The sequence below is a fragment of the Lithobates pipiens genome, unplaced genomic scaffold, assembly GCF_037356315.1.
Source record: "Lithobates pipiens isolate NorthernLeopardFrog02 unplaced genomic scaffold, aLitPip1_a1.2 Scaffold_8, whole genome shotgun sequence".
Lineage (NCBI taxonomy): Eukaryota > Metazoa > Chordata > Amphibia > Anura > Ranidae > Lithobates > Lithobates pipiens.
Genome location: NW_027507903.1, coordinates 111,481,785 through 111,497,413, shown reverse-complemented (window position 1 = coordinate 111,497,413; position 15,629 = coordinate 111,481,785). Strand labels below are relative to the sequence as shown.

General features: G+C 41.7%; 1 protein-coding gene and 1 pseudogene across 1 annotated transcript in view; both read left to right on the top strand.

Moving 5' to 3' along the window:
• CSPG4 (chondroitin sulfate proteoglycan 4) overlaps positions 1 to 15,629 on the top strand; it is a 164,081-nt gene that overhangs the window by 25,954 nt on the left and 122,498 nt on the right. The gene's annotated exons all lie outside the window — the stretch shown is intronic.
• LOC143964684 (U2 spliceosomal RNA) lies at positions 2,228 to 2,309 on the top strand (annotated as a pseudogene).

Below are 15,629 nucleotides of genomic sequence, written 5' to 3'. Positions count from 1 at the left end.
GTGGGTGCTTTTGCATATTGCTGTTATATGAATTGAGGAGCAGTGGCAATCAGAATATGTTTGTGTTATGGTGTTAATTAATGCAATTATGTGCTCTGTGTGCAATTTGCGGTGTGTGGGTTATGGGTGTATACTGACGCAATGCATTTTTAGTCAACACTCCATGACAGTGACATGTCATCAGCACAGACCAGACGCCATACATTTCTGTGAACGCATTTCCCCTTTATCCCTCATCTCTCCAAATTTCATTGCGCTCTCCACCCCTCTTACATCTCTAGTATCATCTTTCTCTTTCCCCTGGGAAGTCTTTGTGGTCAGTTTGAATTATGATTCTGTTTAATTAAGTACAGAATCCATAAGTGCATGGTTACAGAGGAGTGTGGGAATGAGGAAGTCTGTAGGATGGAGGAAGAGGGATCCAGGGAAAGGCAAACGACGAGGGAAAAGTATCACACTGCCAATGACTGACTAAGCACCTTTCTTTACCGCTCGCTCATTATTTCTTTCTACCTCATTCTCCTTCCTTCTCCTCCTCCTCCTCCCCTTCTCTCATTCCCTCCATCACTGCATCCTTAACCTTTTCCCATGTTTTATGTCCCAGCTAAAAATACCCCAAAACATTAATCAGCGGCTCCCTGGGGAACCGTGTGTTACTGTGTGTGCATTTTACTGGGGAGAAATTATGTGCAAGAAGGAGGTAGATTGATGGAGGGGAAAAAGAGAGAGAGCGAGAGAGAGAGAGGGGGGTGTTGGAAACGGAAAGAGAAGCAGAGCGGGAAGGAGACTGTATGTGTGAGCTGCTGTGGGAGGGAGGAGAGAGTAAATAATGAGACTCAATAAATTCTTCATTATTTTGATACAGCTCCTGGAAAGATGACAGAATCATCCACGAAACTTCATTCTCTTTCCTTGTAATAGTGCTGTTTCTTCATCACCTCATCTACTGCGACTAGACAAATCTCCCCCCGTTTCTCTATGTGCAGGCCCCAATCTTATTAGCTCTTGCAAGCATCATGCTCTGCAACTGAGGCCTGAAGGTCAGGCTGGAATGTTTTGCTCTGGTGCAGGTCAACCCAGGCCAGATTTAATCTTGGATTATATAAAAATATCCTGTAGTTTATCATAGAGTCAGATTTGTCAAAATAGTCTTGATGGATTTCTGCAGCTTTCCTGTTGTTCCCTTTAGCTTTTGGGGGACAAGTTAAATAGAGATCAGGGCAAAACTTTCCAATAAAAATAGGATAGAAGTGTAGTCCGGTTTTTATCATTTTTTGCATGCCTATTTTTCTGATGTGTGTGTATGATAGTGCTGGCTAAATAGAGGCGAGGTTTGGTACTGGTGAATACACAATGAAGTCCTCCTTTAAAGTGGCTCATACGCAGTGAAGGTACAGTATAGATCAGTGATGGCAAGCCTTTTTGAGCCCGAGTGCCCAAACTGCAACACAAAACCAACTTATTTATGTAGCACTGCCCCCCTTAGGGGTTGCTGAGAATAGTCTTCCCTGAGCCTCCCTCTGATTATCCTGCAGCCAGACACTTGAGTATCTTCACACTTTCACCCACACACTTATGCTCGTTATGCAATGATCAGTCAAGGGAAGTGATGGCGAACCTCCGTAACCCAGATATTTTGGAACTATATTTTCCATGATGCTCATGCACTCTGCAATGTACTTGAGCATCATGAGTAATGTAGTTCCAAAACATCTGGGTTGCCAAGGTTAGCCATCACTGGTCTAGGCTATTTGTTTGTATTTATTGGTAGAACTTGGATAGGAGAAGGGATTAGTGGGATACTCCAACTTGAACTATGCACAGACAAGGACAATTCTCACTTGACCCTTATTAAATTGAGTCGGATATCAGATTCACTGCTGGACCACACTATAGCTGTGTGAGAAGATAAGTCTTTTGCTTGCTCTGGCAGTAGATTCAATGCACCACTTTTCTTCGGGACACTCATTAGTATTCCCCTGTGGCTGAAACCCATCCACTGACTTTATTAGCCTGAAGGGATCGACCCTCACAGAACAGGTCCTTAGATGCAAGTTTGTAGTCACAGTAACCAAAACAGATCCTTCTAGATGCATCTCCCACCTAGTCAGCTCTACAGGACATCTGGGTTGCAGCATCCGTAGTTCCAGCCCTCAGGTCGACCACCTGAGACCTGAGACCTGAGACCTGAGACCTGAGACCTGAGACCTGAGACCTGAGACCTGAGACCTCTCTGCCTTTTGGCTAAGATCAAGTGTATTATCTGTTCTTATCAGTTACCAATAGGTGGCGCTTGCTTCCGTCCCTGTTCTACGGCGAGGTGGAGCAGGGGTGGCGGTTGCTATGCAAAGCCTGTTGGTGTAAAGGTGACCTGGAGCGGTTTGTAGCTGAAAGGGAAGCCTTCTGATGGGGGCGGAGAACCACTGGTCGAGGCCAGGGGAGGGGACCCTGGCCTTCTGGCCTGGATTGTGGCAGCTCTAGCTCCGGTCAGTTTTTCGGGAGGGAACGTTTGTTCCCCTTTTACCCTTCGGGGGGGAACGGCCAGTACTTCCCGAATGTATTTAGGTGGGAGTGATGGGAGCAACGGTGTGACCTTATGGTTAGGGGTCTCACCAAGCTCCTGGATCTCCATACCTTCCTGGCTGAGGTGGGGGCTGTCGTGGTCTGGGCTGGGGGTCAGGGATGCTTCTGTTGGAAAGCCCATGGTGATGTGCCCCTGGAGTGGCAGTCCAGGGGTGCCTTATACTCACTGTGCTATGCACTTTGATGTTCGGCACCTAGGTCACGTCACCATTAACACGCTTTTTCACACCTGCCTCTAGGGCCCGGCCTTTTGGCTAGGACCAGAGGAATTTTTGATTCCTGGCCGGAGGGCTGGTCATTGTATTGCACAATGACCACTTTTCACTCTCCTCTCCACTATCCCTTTCCTCACTTTTTATTTATTTTACTTTGTGTTGTGTGAGTCACGTTTGTCACTTCACGTTTTGATTAGTAGGGTGTCGGTCCTCGGACCAATCCTGAACGTCTTGTGGGAGAGCGGACATAGGCCTTCTGGCTTGGTCCAATCTCCATTGGGGGGGCCTACCTTCGGGGAAGCCCCCATAGTACCAAGTACCTAGGAGGTTCTGTTTCGGCAGTCCTCCCGGGGAAAGGAGGTCTCCTGGCTTCGGCTAGGAGACCACTGTTGAGTCTGGTACCTCAGTCCCTGTCTGGAGCCTAACGCCCCGGGGGATCAGGGTATGGTCCTTCCTTGTGGAGGACGTCAGACACCCGTCTGCACTTTTTAGTGTGTGCACTTTTTTTATGCACCGGGTGGAAGTTTTTTGGGTGTGTTTTGCACGCCATGGGCTTTTTCAAAAAAAAAAAAAAAAACCTGAGACCGCATGGCAGCCTGTACAGAGGAAGAGCAGCAGCCCCCTCCCTCCGGAACCATATTCTCCAGCTGAAGACCGGGTGCATATGTGTCCTAGGCATATATACAGTCACCCAGCATGCCTTGAGGCACCTGCCTCTGCCAATGGCCATGGCTGTAATTATGCCTATGCTCTAATTTGCCAGGTTTCTCCCCACTGTCCAATACGCGTCACCCTATTGGACCAGTGTGAAACAGCCAGAGAACATGAGCAACATCTGAGCACAATGAGCAGACCCTATCAATGGATCACTGTTCCCTGTTAGGCAGAGAAAACCTAAATTTACCTAATAGCCTCCCTGGTAGGCAGGGAAACCCAAAACTATACTCTTTCAAAGGTAACTACCTAAGAGGGTGCTACATTTATTTCAAAGTGTCAACACTGCATATAAACTTGAATACAAAGGTTTTATTTTAGAATAAAAAAAACTCATACAGTTGCCCAAACTAATGTTGCCCTTTTTTTCACCATCTGCATAAAGCTAAATATGACAATCATATGACAATCAGACAGAATCTCAAATTTACAGATCGCATATGGGCAGTCCATCAGGCGATAGAAATGTTCTCAAAAGTCTATATGGCTATATACAAATCCATAGCAAGCCTCAGGGGAAGGTTGAAGCTGTCTCCAGCTAAACAGTGGCAGAATGGCTCTCCTGGGCGAAATCCCGTATGGGTAAGTCCTTCCCCTTAGTGGTCGCTGCACGGCGGGGGACCCGATGTGCGCAGCCGGCAGCACGATTCACTTCCGATCTGTCCATCGCAATGTCACAGTATTGCTTAAAATCACAGATCGCCGACATTACTAGTAAAAAAATTAAAATAATAATAAAAATGCCATAAATCTTTCCCATAGTTTGTAGACGCTCTAACGTTTGCCCAAACCAATTAATATACGCTTATTGGGATTTTTTTTACCAAAAATATGTAGAACAATATATATCAGCCTAAACTAATGAAAAAAACATGTTTTTTTTTTTTTTTAATGTGGGGATATTTATTATAGCAAAAAATTAAAAAAAATATTGTTTATTTTTTAAAATGTACACCTTTTTTTGCTTATAGCGCAAAAAATTTGAACCACAGAGGTGATCAAATACCACCAAAAGAAAGCTCTATTTGTGGGAAAAAAAGGACGTAAATTTTATTTGGGTACAGCATTGCTTGACCGCTCAATTGTCAGTTAAAGCGACGCAGTGCCAAATTGTAAAAAGTGCTCTGGTCAGGAAGGGGGTAAAATCTTCTAGGGCTGAACTGGTTAAACACACGATTGTAGGAGAGCAACTCACATTTTTGTAGACAATATAGGTATTTAATATAGTCCAAAGTCCTGTGGAACAACAAGGCATGCTGTACTGTTGGTCACACCGCTCTGCTGAGTCTGGAAGCCGACTGTGGGTAGAAGGATCCAGGAGAGAGGGCTAGGATGCTCTTGGAGCATGGCAGGCGTGATGACACCACTGGATGGTCAGTATGTGCTCCTTTGTCAAGCTCTTATGAGTTTACGATAGTCAGCTAACAGGGAGTATCGATCCGTCAACTTATAGCTTGCTTGCCCACAGAGAGGGCTCTGAATGCCAGCAGTGGCATGCGTGCCATAGGTTCGCCATTGCTGGTATAGATGGATCTTTTTCCGGTCCTAGATGCTGCTTCTCTGATAGCAACCAAAAAAATGCTAAGCAGGTGACAAGCTCCATGGTGGATATTGAAGAGCGCCCAGTACAAAGTCCATGCCATTCAGAGATCTATTTGAAATGTCTATTGATTAAGAGTATCAAGTAAAGTTTTCGTGCAAAAATCTCTCCCTTCCTCAGAGCTAATGTACAAGAGAACAATAAAAAGTGAAACATACCATAAAAATCTCATACAAAATGTTGCATTGGTGTATATCAATCAATTAAAAATAAACATTTAGTATATAATAGCCATAAGAATAATACAATTATAAATAAAATAACAGCAATAGAAATCAAGTAGTTTAATCTCAACAGTATTTTTTATCAGATATTTTATTGATCACTTGTAAATTAGCCCTGAGGAAGGGAGAGGCTTTTCCCCAAAATGCATTGGCTGTGCTTAATACTCTTAACTGCTTCAATACTTGGCACATTCACCCCCTTCCTGCTCAGGCCAGCTTTTAGCTTTCGGCTCTGTCACATTTTGAAGGACATTTGCACGGTTATGGAACGCTGTACACAAATTAAATTATAATTTTTTTGAGACAGAGCTTTCTTTTGGTGGTATTTAATCACCACTGTGTTTTTTATTTTTTGATAAAAGAACAAAAAAGTCTGAGATTTAAAAAAAAAAAAACGTTTTTCTTAGTTTCTGTTAGAAAATTGTAAATAAGTAATTTTTCTTCTTTACTGATGTGCACTGATGAGGCTGCACTGATGGGCTGTACTGATAGGCTGCACTGATGGGCACTGATGAGATGCCACTAGTGGGCACTGAAAGGCAGCACTGATTGACATGACTGATGAGCACTGACTGGCATCACTGCTAGGCACTGTTGGGGATGCACTGATAATCAGGGCACTGATGATAACCCCCCTGATTATCTGTGCAGGTCTCCCCCATAAGGAAATGCCACTGATCGGCTCTCCTCTCCTCACACGCTGTCAGTGTGAGGAGAGGAAAGCTGATAACCAACATTTCCTTGTTTACAAGTGATCGGCTGTGATTGAACACATGGGTAAAGAGTCTCGCCATCAGTTCTGTACTGAGATCAGGGATGCGCCATGTCCCGGGACACAACGTGCCATGACAATGAGATGACATCATATGATGTTGTACCAGAACAAGAGAGCCCCCTCGCTGTCATTTGTCTATATGGCAGCCAGGAGGTGGTTAACCAATAAACATTTCAAATACACCTCTAAGTTGTTTGGACTTTTGTATTCAGTGCTCCTTAATACTAGAGTGTGTCCTTATTTAGGGAGTTTTCTCACTTTCTGTCCTAGAGACACAACAGGAAGTAGGAAGAAATCTCCACTAAAAGGAAGAGTAGTGGTTAGCTTGGGTTCAGGCTCGGGTATGGTCTGAGCCCAGGAGTTAGCTGTCATTTATGGGCCAATAAGCTATGGGCAGGAGATTCCCCACCCGCAGCTGTTGTACATAAAGAGGCAGGGATGTTTATGGCATCATTGAGCTAATATGGGCACGTGGCTATACATGCAGCTGGGAGATGGGGAATCCCTTGCCCATATCTCATTGGTACAGTAATGAAAGCTAACGTCTAGGTTCACACCAAAAGAAGCTCATCACCATACCTCCCAACTTTTTGGGATGGGAGCAAATGTGTGTAGGCATAGGACACTGTCACAACCCCTTAACCGAGAATTATAGAAAAAAATGAGTGTTTAAACCCACAAGTGCTTTTTTTACCACTACTATTCCTTTATATTGGCTTTTGAAATTTACAAATATTTATTTTTAGTTATAGATAAATAGTGTATTTTATATACAGTTATAAAGATCCGACCAAAATGAGGGACAAATGGGGAGGAAAGAGGGACAGAGGGACTTTGTTCCCAATCAGAAACAGCCCCTCGAAATTAGGGACAGTTGAGAGCTATGTCATCACTAATGAGGAGATATACCAATTTTCACAGTTATCACTGTAATAGGTTTCTCTTTAACTGTTCTAGTCTAGTCTAGTTTAAATCTAGATTTTTTTCCTATATTTGTCTTTGTGGGAAGCTGAAAGTAAATGTCAAAAATAGTAATGCAAGCAGCAAATAAAAACTTAGCAGGTTCTAACACTGCCCAACTCTACCCAAAACTAGAAGAACATATGGGCTATAATTACACTTGGAGCATACAAAATTACCATAAAAATGGCAAATGAGTGCTTAAATCAATTAATCGCATCAAACTCTTTTCTGTTGACTGTTTTGTCTGTCGCTTATTCTTTGACATTTCCTTAACATTCTGTGTATTACACAAAAGGCGTATTACACCATACTTGCAGTGTTTAGCTAGGAATAAAGAGAACCCAGGCATACCAGCACATCTAGGGGTACTGCTGACAAGCTAAATGGGTAGTTATATTTGTCAACAAAATTTAGAGTACCAGCGTTAAAGTGTTAGTGAAGACTAATAACAAAACGTCTTGAAAATTGCTGTTATTAGCCTTACTGTATAATCCATGTCTAATATATAATATGTTAAAAAACCCAGCACACTGGGCAGCCAGACCGCTGCTCTCACACAAAATCCAAGTCTCCTGCAGTCCTGCACAACCCCCTGCACAATGCCCCAAATAACAGTGCTCATGCTCCCTAGGTAGCACTTTTGATTGGAGTAGTGTGCAGTGGGTGCGTTAGACCAATGGAGACCTGAGCCTATATTGTGTGTGAGAGCAATGGTCCAGCTCTGCAAGTACAGGATACTTTAACAATTGCTGCAACACATAGTAATTAAAAACACGAGAGAAGAGGATATGTATTGCTCTATATGCAGACTGACCGCATTACAGGAATAAATACAGAAACTTCAGCTGGGCTTTAAAGCTAAACTCCAGCCAAAACCTTTTATTTAGGTTGATTATATTTTTATTCAGTGATTTTCAAATATAACAATAATGGGTACAGAAAAAAGAAAGGGAAGGGGGAAAAATAATGAACAGATGCTAAAAATACACTGGTAACTAGTTGGTAGCAAAATAATGCAACATAATGACTATGTAAAAGAAAAATGTAAAATAAAGGATGCACAGAGTACAGAAAAGAAGGGGGGACCCAACCCTGACTGCTCGGAGGGCTGCCGAGTCATGTAGAGATTCTCCTCAAAAATCTATCAGAGGAGTAATGGAGCCAAATGTACCACAGCTTGGTGTGCTTCTCCCACAAGTCCCTTTCTCTTGGCTGCATCTCCTCCATGAGCATGGTGTCATTGAGAATATCAACCTACCTACGGAGAGGGAGGGTAGTATCAGTCTTCCTAAATTTAGTGATGAGTTGGTGAGCAGCTGAAAGAAAGAATCTGACGAGGTTCATTTTTTGGGACTTGACCGGACCCGGGAGACTAGTTAATAGAATGATTTTAGGGGAGGGAGGGAGAGATTCATCGTAGATTTCATTATAAATCTGAAAGATCCTTCTCCAGAAGGGGTGGATACGACTGCCTTCCCACCATAATTACAGATATGTTCCTCTTCTTCCGTGACAGCCAAAACCTTTTATTTAGATAGAGTAGAAAAAGGTTAGAAATCAAACCCTTTATTGTTGGAACCTTGTAAAGGCACAGGCATAAATCTCAGAGACTTCTTATGTTTTAGATGTGTGAGTAGTGAGCTTTGTGTTAGTTCTAAATAAATTTGGGAAGTTTTAGAACCACTGTCCAATTTTTATTACCCACAAACATTTATCAGACAGAATAGGAAGGGAAGTGAAATCACTTTGGCAGAGGCACAGGAAGGTATTGAATACTGCTTTGGCTATTAAATGCAGTGTTCAATTGGTGGAGATTTTCCTTCACTTCCTAATCTTTCTGATATCAGTCATCTGGACAAGAAGTTCTGGGAAGTTTCCATAATGGGTACACAGCTTTTGAGAACAGAGTTCTGTGCAAACACAATATAGCCCAATCAAAAGACATTTCTGAGAACATAGCTGAAGATAATGAAACTGAAAAGGGTTACCAATGGATTTTTACGGCCTTTGGCCTCCGCCAGGTAAAAATGTAGATACAGTGATATTTTATGCTGTCTGTAGAATAAGATATGACTAAGCTAATGATCAGATCGCATTTTAAGTAATGTTAATGTAGAAATCGAAATAACTCCTAAGGTTTCCTAAACTTTTTTTTCACAGTTGTATGTGTACAGCTGTGCAGCTTGGATCCAAAACAAAATGAATAGCCTTCTGTCTTACTTATCACTGAAAATTCCTTTTAGCTGTCCAAGCAATAATAACGAAGCTTTTAAACAAAATATCAGCAAGCTTTATTCTCCTTACAAACAGAAGCATTTTTAATATAGTACCTAACAACACAGCTTGTGCTCTAGTCATAGATAATTATTTATCTTTGGTTTCGGTAGTTCTACTTTAAAACGTTAGACTGGGTGTTATATTCCACCTTTTTAATTGGACTGTCCTCTGTTTTCAGTATTTCCACTTCTACATTCCTATTTACATAAGTACATGAGCAAGTACACGGTGACTCATAGACCAATCACCATAGTTTTACAAATACTGCTATTGGCAATGGAAAATGGTAGACCTACAAACAGCAGGGCGTCTCCTTTACCATCTTGGTACTTATTCTGCACTTGCTTTTAACAATAAGCATAAATTATTTGTCTATTTGTATTGGTGCCTTCAGTGCGTAAAGTGAATAAAGGCAAACAGATTCATTCACAGTTATGTACAAGTAAAGTGCCTTACCTGTCAAACAATGTGTAATTTTGTTTAGCTGAATTTTTATTTTCTAGCTGAGTTATTAAAGTTTTTACAGGCAGACAAAAGTAAGTGTCGTGTATGCAAGTACAAAGAGTGGTCACATAAGGATATAGCGAATGAAAGCAAATAAACAGACCAAGAATAAGTACACATAACTATAGAAAAAATGGCTTTACCTCCTGGAGCTCAAGTCACGTGCTGTGTAATTGTCAAACATCCAGTAAAGATAACAGGAGATGTGGTCAATAGGATGAGATAAATATAGAAGGGTAAAGGGAGATATAAAGAACTAGATGTACTGTATAAGAATAGAGATGGAAAAATAAAAAAGCTTCAACACAGGGGAGGGGTCGTTGAGTGCTGAAGTAGAAGCAAAGGAGTAGGATACATAGAGAGGATAAAAAGGACTCATTCACAAGGGGAGATTACAGCTGCTGCTCCCAATCTGACATCCATGGGGGTGTACGGCCCCAAACGCACCTAGGGTTAGTTTGGGGACATGCAACTGCACCCACATGCATGTTATGTTGGCACACAGCAGCTGTGTCCATGCAGCTGCAGCATCCCAAATAAACAACAATGGGACTTCCGGAAAGGGGATGCACAGAACATCTGTGCATCCCCATGCTGCCAAAACAGGGCCAAATGAGGGAGAACCAAGACAGATAAGACAAGAAGGTTGATAGCAAGAAAAGGGGGGGGGGGGGAAGGAGAATAGTAAAAGGCCATCCTCCTTCCCGAACACCTTCAATGAGAAAGTCAGTGCAGGAGTCTATAAAATCAGTAAGAGATCTGTCTGGGAGTCCTGGGAGGTTTGAAATGGTCTATTATGGACCAGTGTGAACAAGGCCAAAAGAGGGACAGCTAAGACAGATAAGAGGAGAAGGTAGCTGGCAAGGAAGGGAGGTAAAGGGGAAAGAGGTGGAAGGGGACTGGTAAGAAGTAAATCTACTCCCCAAACATCCTCATTGAGTAAGTCAATGTAGAAGTCAATGAAATCAGTAACTGATCTGTGAAGTCCTGGGAAGTTTGACGCAGTCTAAGCAGCCCAGTGGAAACAAAAGCCAAAGGAGGAATAACTAAGAGAAATAAGAGGAGAAGGTAGCTAGCAAGGAAGGGAGGAAAAAGGGAAAGAGGTAGAAGGGGAATGGTAAGAGGCAATCCTTCTACACCGTCCTTGAGTAAGTCAACGTAGAAGCCTATGAAATCAATATGAGATGAGGCCCTGGGAGGTTTGAAACCATCTATGTGGCCCACATCTGAGTATACATGCCAACTCTATCACTATCAAGAGCCAAGTGTTGTTGCACACAGGACATGAAGTCTAGTTCTGTAACCCATTCCTAAATGGTAGAAGGTTGAGTGGAATGCCAGTGTCTGGGGATCTTAGTATGTGGCTTTGTAAGGAAGTAAGATAAAATATATTGCATTTAAAACATTAGAGCTTGGTCAGTGACCTCGCCAGTCTGTGACTGAATAATAAATGAGTATAAACACACTGATGATGTCAGCCCTCATTTCACAGCTCCCATCTTTCAAATCTCTGCACAGTGTAGCCAAAAAAATTTCGGGATGTTTTTAAAGAATGAATAACTGCTATAAATGTGGGTAAACATATCTGCCTACACTTTTGTATTGACATTTTGTGATCATCACTAGCTAGTTTATAACCCAGTGTGCTTGTTCTCTGCAAGGTGCTATCAAAGCCATATGGCACCAAGGTTTTGACATATTAATAGCCTCTTCCTCTTAAAGGAAACTATTACTTGCTCTAATTACAAAGTGAACTTTGACACCCTAAACAAGGACTTTTCACAGATGTCAACTTTACTAACACATCTCTATATCTGAACACAAACATACATGTAGAAAATGGTGCTGAAACACTGTGCCATGCAAACTTCTGTTAGAAAAAGCCTGTATGACAAATGACAAACCTTTATATAAATGATGTTGAATGTTTATTTCCTGCAGAATGAAACTGTGCCATTCCGAAAGATACAAGGCTTCTTGTTTAATCTTTATTGGCATGGTAAATGGCATCTATAAAACACTATGCAGAGAACTGTGGATTGCTTTTGGTGCCTTTAGGAGCCTTAGTAAAATTTTCAAACACAAAATACAGAAGAATGCAAATGGCTCCAAGACCAAAAAGGCTATTATATTAGGACACAAAGTCTGCATCCAGCCTTTGCTAAATATGCTACTTTACTTTATGATAGCTTTTGAATGTCAACCAGAAAGCAGACTCTTTAACTAATTGTAAATTTTCATAATACCATGCCTTTCATATTATTATGTCTGGACTGCTAATGTGCTCCCCTGTGCCTACTTGTGTGCCAGATGTTTCATCATTGCAGTTCTGCTGGCATAGAGAAATAACCTGGCAAAGATGTGCAAGTCAACACATTTTGAAGTGGCCTGGTTTAGAGGCCAACTTATTAAAATTAGTTCCCTGATATTGAATATAATATCCTAAAAGCCATGTACATTATATGAATATTTTTATTTTTGTCATGGCTACTGTAAATGGTCTTTCTATCTTAATATATACATCATACAGTTGTTTTTTTACTGTTTTTCTGCCTCGTTGTAACCTCTTAAACCTCTCCTTTTCTCCCCTCACTTCTGTTTGTTTTGAAGGAGCAGTGCATCTTTGTTGCAGTCATGTGCAATGTCACTTTAAAGTCACTTTAAAGAGGAAGTAAACCCTGATGGGTTTTACTTCCTCTTTGTTTCCCTGCAAAGGTAAAGCATAATGGGCTACTATGCATCGCATAGTATCCCATTATTTGTCACTTACCTGATACAGGAGCCAGCGAAGTCACCGCTGTCTCCTCTTCCATGAAGTGTCCATCTTCCTTCCAGGTATCGTGGCTCTGGCGCTGTGATTGGCTGGAGCTGCGATGACGTCACTCCCGCGCATGCGCGTGAGAGCCGCCACTAAGGGCATGATCGCCGTTAGCACCGTTAGCAGCGGCACGCATGCGCTTTAGACAGTGGCGCCTGTCTTTTGCAAATATCTCCTAAACCGTGTAGGTTTAGGAGATTTTTCTTGCACCTACAGGTAAGCCTTAATCTAGGCTTACCTGTAGGTAAAAGTGGTCTGTAAGGGTTTACAACCACTTGAACTTACAGTACATAATCAAGATTAAGTGGGTTATATGGTATATACTATACACATACTGTGCATTTCCTATAAAACATTCATAACACACATGGGAGATATCTAGCCACTGAAGATGGAGTAAAATCCTTTGCACTCTTACAGCAAGAAAAAGAATTACTGCATCGTAAACTTTTCGGTAAATTTCCTATATACTCATACCCACTATCCAAACAGACCTAGAATGCTGTCCTTATTTGAATCTAACAACCCCATTCGCCTGGGCTCATCTCCCTCATCTATTCCTAACTCCTGTCCTCTTCTTCCACACACCTTCTTATCTATACTCAAAAATGGTCAGCTGACTCACATGTAGAGTGTGATACACATGATTAGTCCCGAATCCAGGGGACAACCAAATCCTGCTCCACAAATGTAATAGCCATCAAAACCTACTACACGTTCCTGAATAGATGGTGCCTAGTTCCCTCTAGATTTGCTCATTGTTCTAGGTTACTCTAGCCAATGTTTCTGGGGCTGCAGTCAACTGGGCACCTTTTTCCAAATGTGGTGGACAGTAACCAAATTTAGTAAAGGTCATCTCTTAACTCTCAGATCTCATGTTCCATTTTTAGCCTCACATGCTTTCCTGAACCTTAAAACCTCCAGGTATACCTAAAGGTAGCTTTAAAATGATCCTACATCCCCTTTCAGCTGCAAAACAGATGATTGGCAAGGCAAGACGCCCACTCTTTCTTTGAATGAAACCGAATCTAGGATAAATTCAGTCCTCCTGTATGAAAAATTAGAAGCCAAACTCGATGATAAATGGGAGAAATGTCTCTCCACCTGACAATCCTGGACATCCCGCTTTCTCCCCACAAGATTTGATGAAGACCTTTGGTCTTTATGGGGGGATGAGCAAGTCTGCTAATAACCTTTTTTCTCGCTAGTTTCTACTTGCCTCCACATATTGTCTTGTGCTACCTCCCTTCTTTTCCCCCACCATAATTTCCTCTATCAGAAATCTATTGGGGTCTCCCCCAACTGTCTCTCTTCTGGAATACCCCCCCCCCCCCCCCCTTTTCCCTGTTTCTACCTTCAATTCTTTCCTAATTTCAACTTGGTACTCTGCATTTCGATTCCAACAATTCAAGGGTTTTTGTATTCTCCTGTATATAAAACCGTAAAATAAGCATGACACTCAATGCAACATTAGACATTTTTTACATGCATCAGTATATACAATGTTACTGTTTTAACTACATAAGAGGAAAATTTACTTAGAAATGCGCTTGTGAGGATCACATGCATCCCATGAAAATGTAGGCTTTTTAAGGTTAGCAAAATCCTTCATATCTGCCCAACAAAGATATACACACAATCATTAATTCCATTCACATTTTTACAATGTTGTTAGTCAGCCGGGTACAGTTCAGTTGTTTGAATTTATTATATACTTATTGCAGCAGCAAAATTATGTAAAATAATTGCAAAATGGCTCAATATGAAGATAGCTGGTAACGAATTGTTCCTCGTCACTGTACATTGGAGCATTGCAAAAACAAACACAAGAGGGATGAATAGACCTGTGTTCTCTACATACTCAGATTTTTTTACTTTACAGTCACTCAGTGTGATGGCTTACTCCTATTAGACGCTGGTAGTGATCTCACAGACTCACTACTTATATGAAGTAGAGTTTTCCATCTTTCAGCTAAATGTCTCTCATTCCTAAGTAGGGACCTGTACAGTGTCAGCACTGATCAGAGACAGGAAGGTTAATGGAACACTATTTTAAATTGATCTGGCAATTGCTGGGTTAATTGAGTGACTTGTCCCTGGAAAGGAAGAGAATCCTTAAACTGTTAACATTTAAAATACCACCCATAATTTATGCTGCAGCTTGCCGTCTTCACAGAGGTGACACTGGTTTATTGGTGAATGTTTGAGTACTCATAAAACAAATATTAAAGTAGCACTAAAGGTGAACCTTTTTTTCATTTTGGATAGAGTAAGGGATAATTATAAACCCTATCCATTTTTGTTGCCATCTGTATCTCAACTTTACTCATCGTAAACTTTGCCGCAGGCATGGAGAATTGCAACCATGGCATGTAATTGCAGTAAGACCACGGCCTGTTGCAGCTTAAAGAGGGAGTCCGGCGAATCCCTCAGCTCTCGGCTGCTGCCGGTGCTATTCTCGGTGTGGGAATCAGGAAGTGAAGCATTGCGGCTTCACTTCCCGGTTCCCAGCAGACAGAGCGCCGGGACAGGAAGAGGCATAGACTCCCATGGGTGTCTATGCCCGGAAGTGGATGCAAATGTCTTAGACAGGTACCTGCACCCCCCTCCCCCCTGAAGGGTGCCAAATGTCCTGATTTTTTTTTAAATTTTTTGCATATTTCTCACAATTTTAATATTACACAAAGATAACCTGAGTAATTCCAAGATGCAGTTTTTAAATTATTATTTAATTTATTAAGGGAAAAAAAGCTGTTCAAACCTTCCTGGCCCTATGTTAAAAAGTAATTACCCCCTCCCATTCTGAATAATGAATGAACTGTGATTAACCACAATTTTTTGGAATGCTGAGTTAAATTTCACTTGCCACACCCAGGCCTGATACTGCCAGACCTGTTGAATCAAGAAATCACATAAATAGAAGCTATCTGACAAAGTGAAGCAAGCTAACATTTCA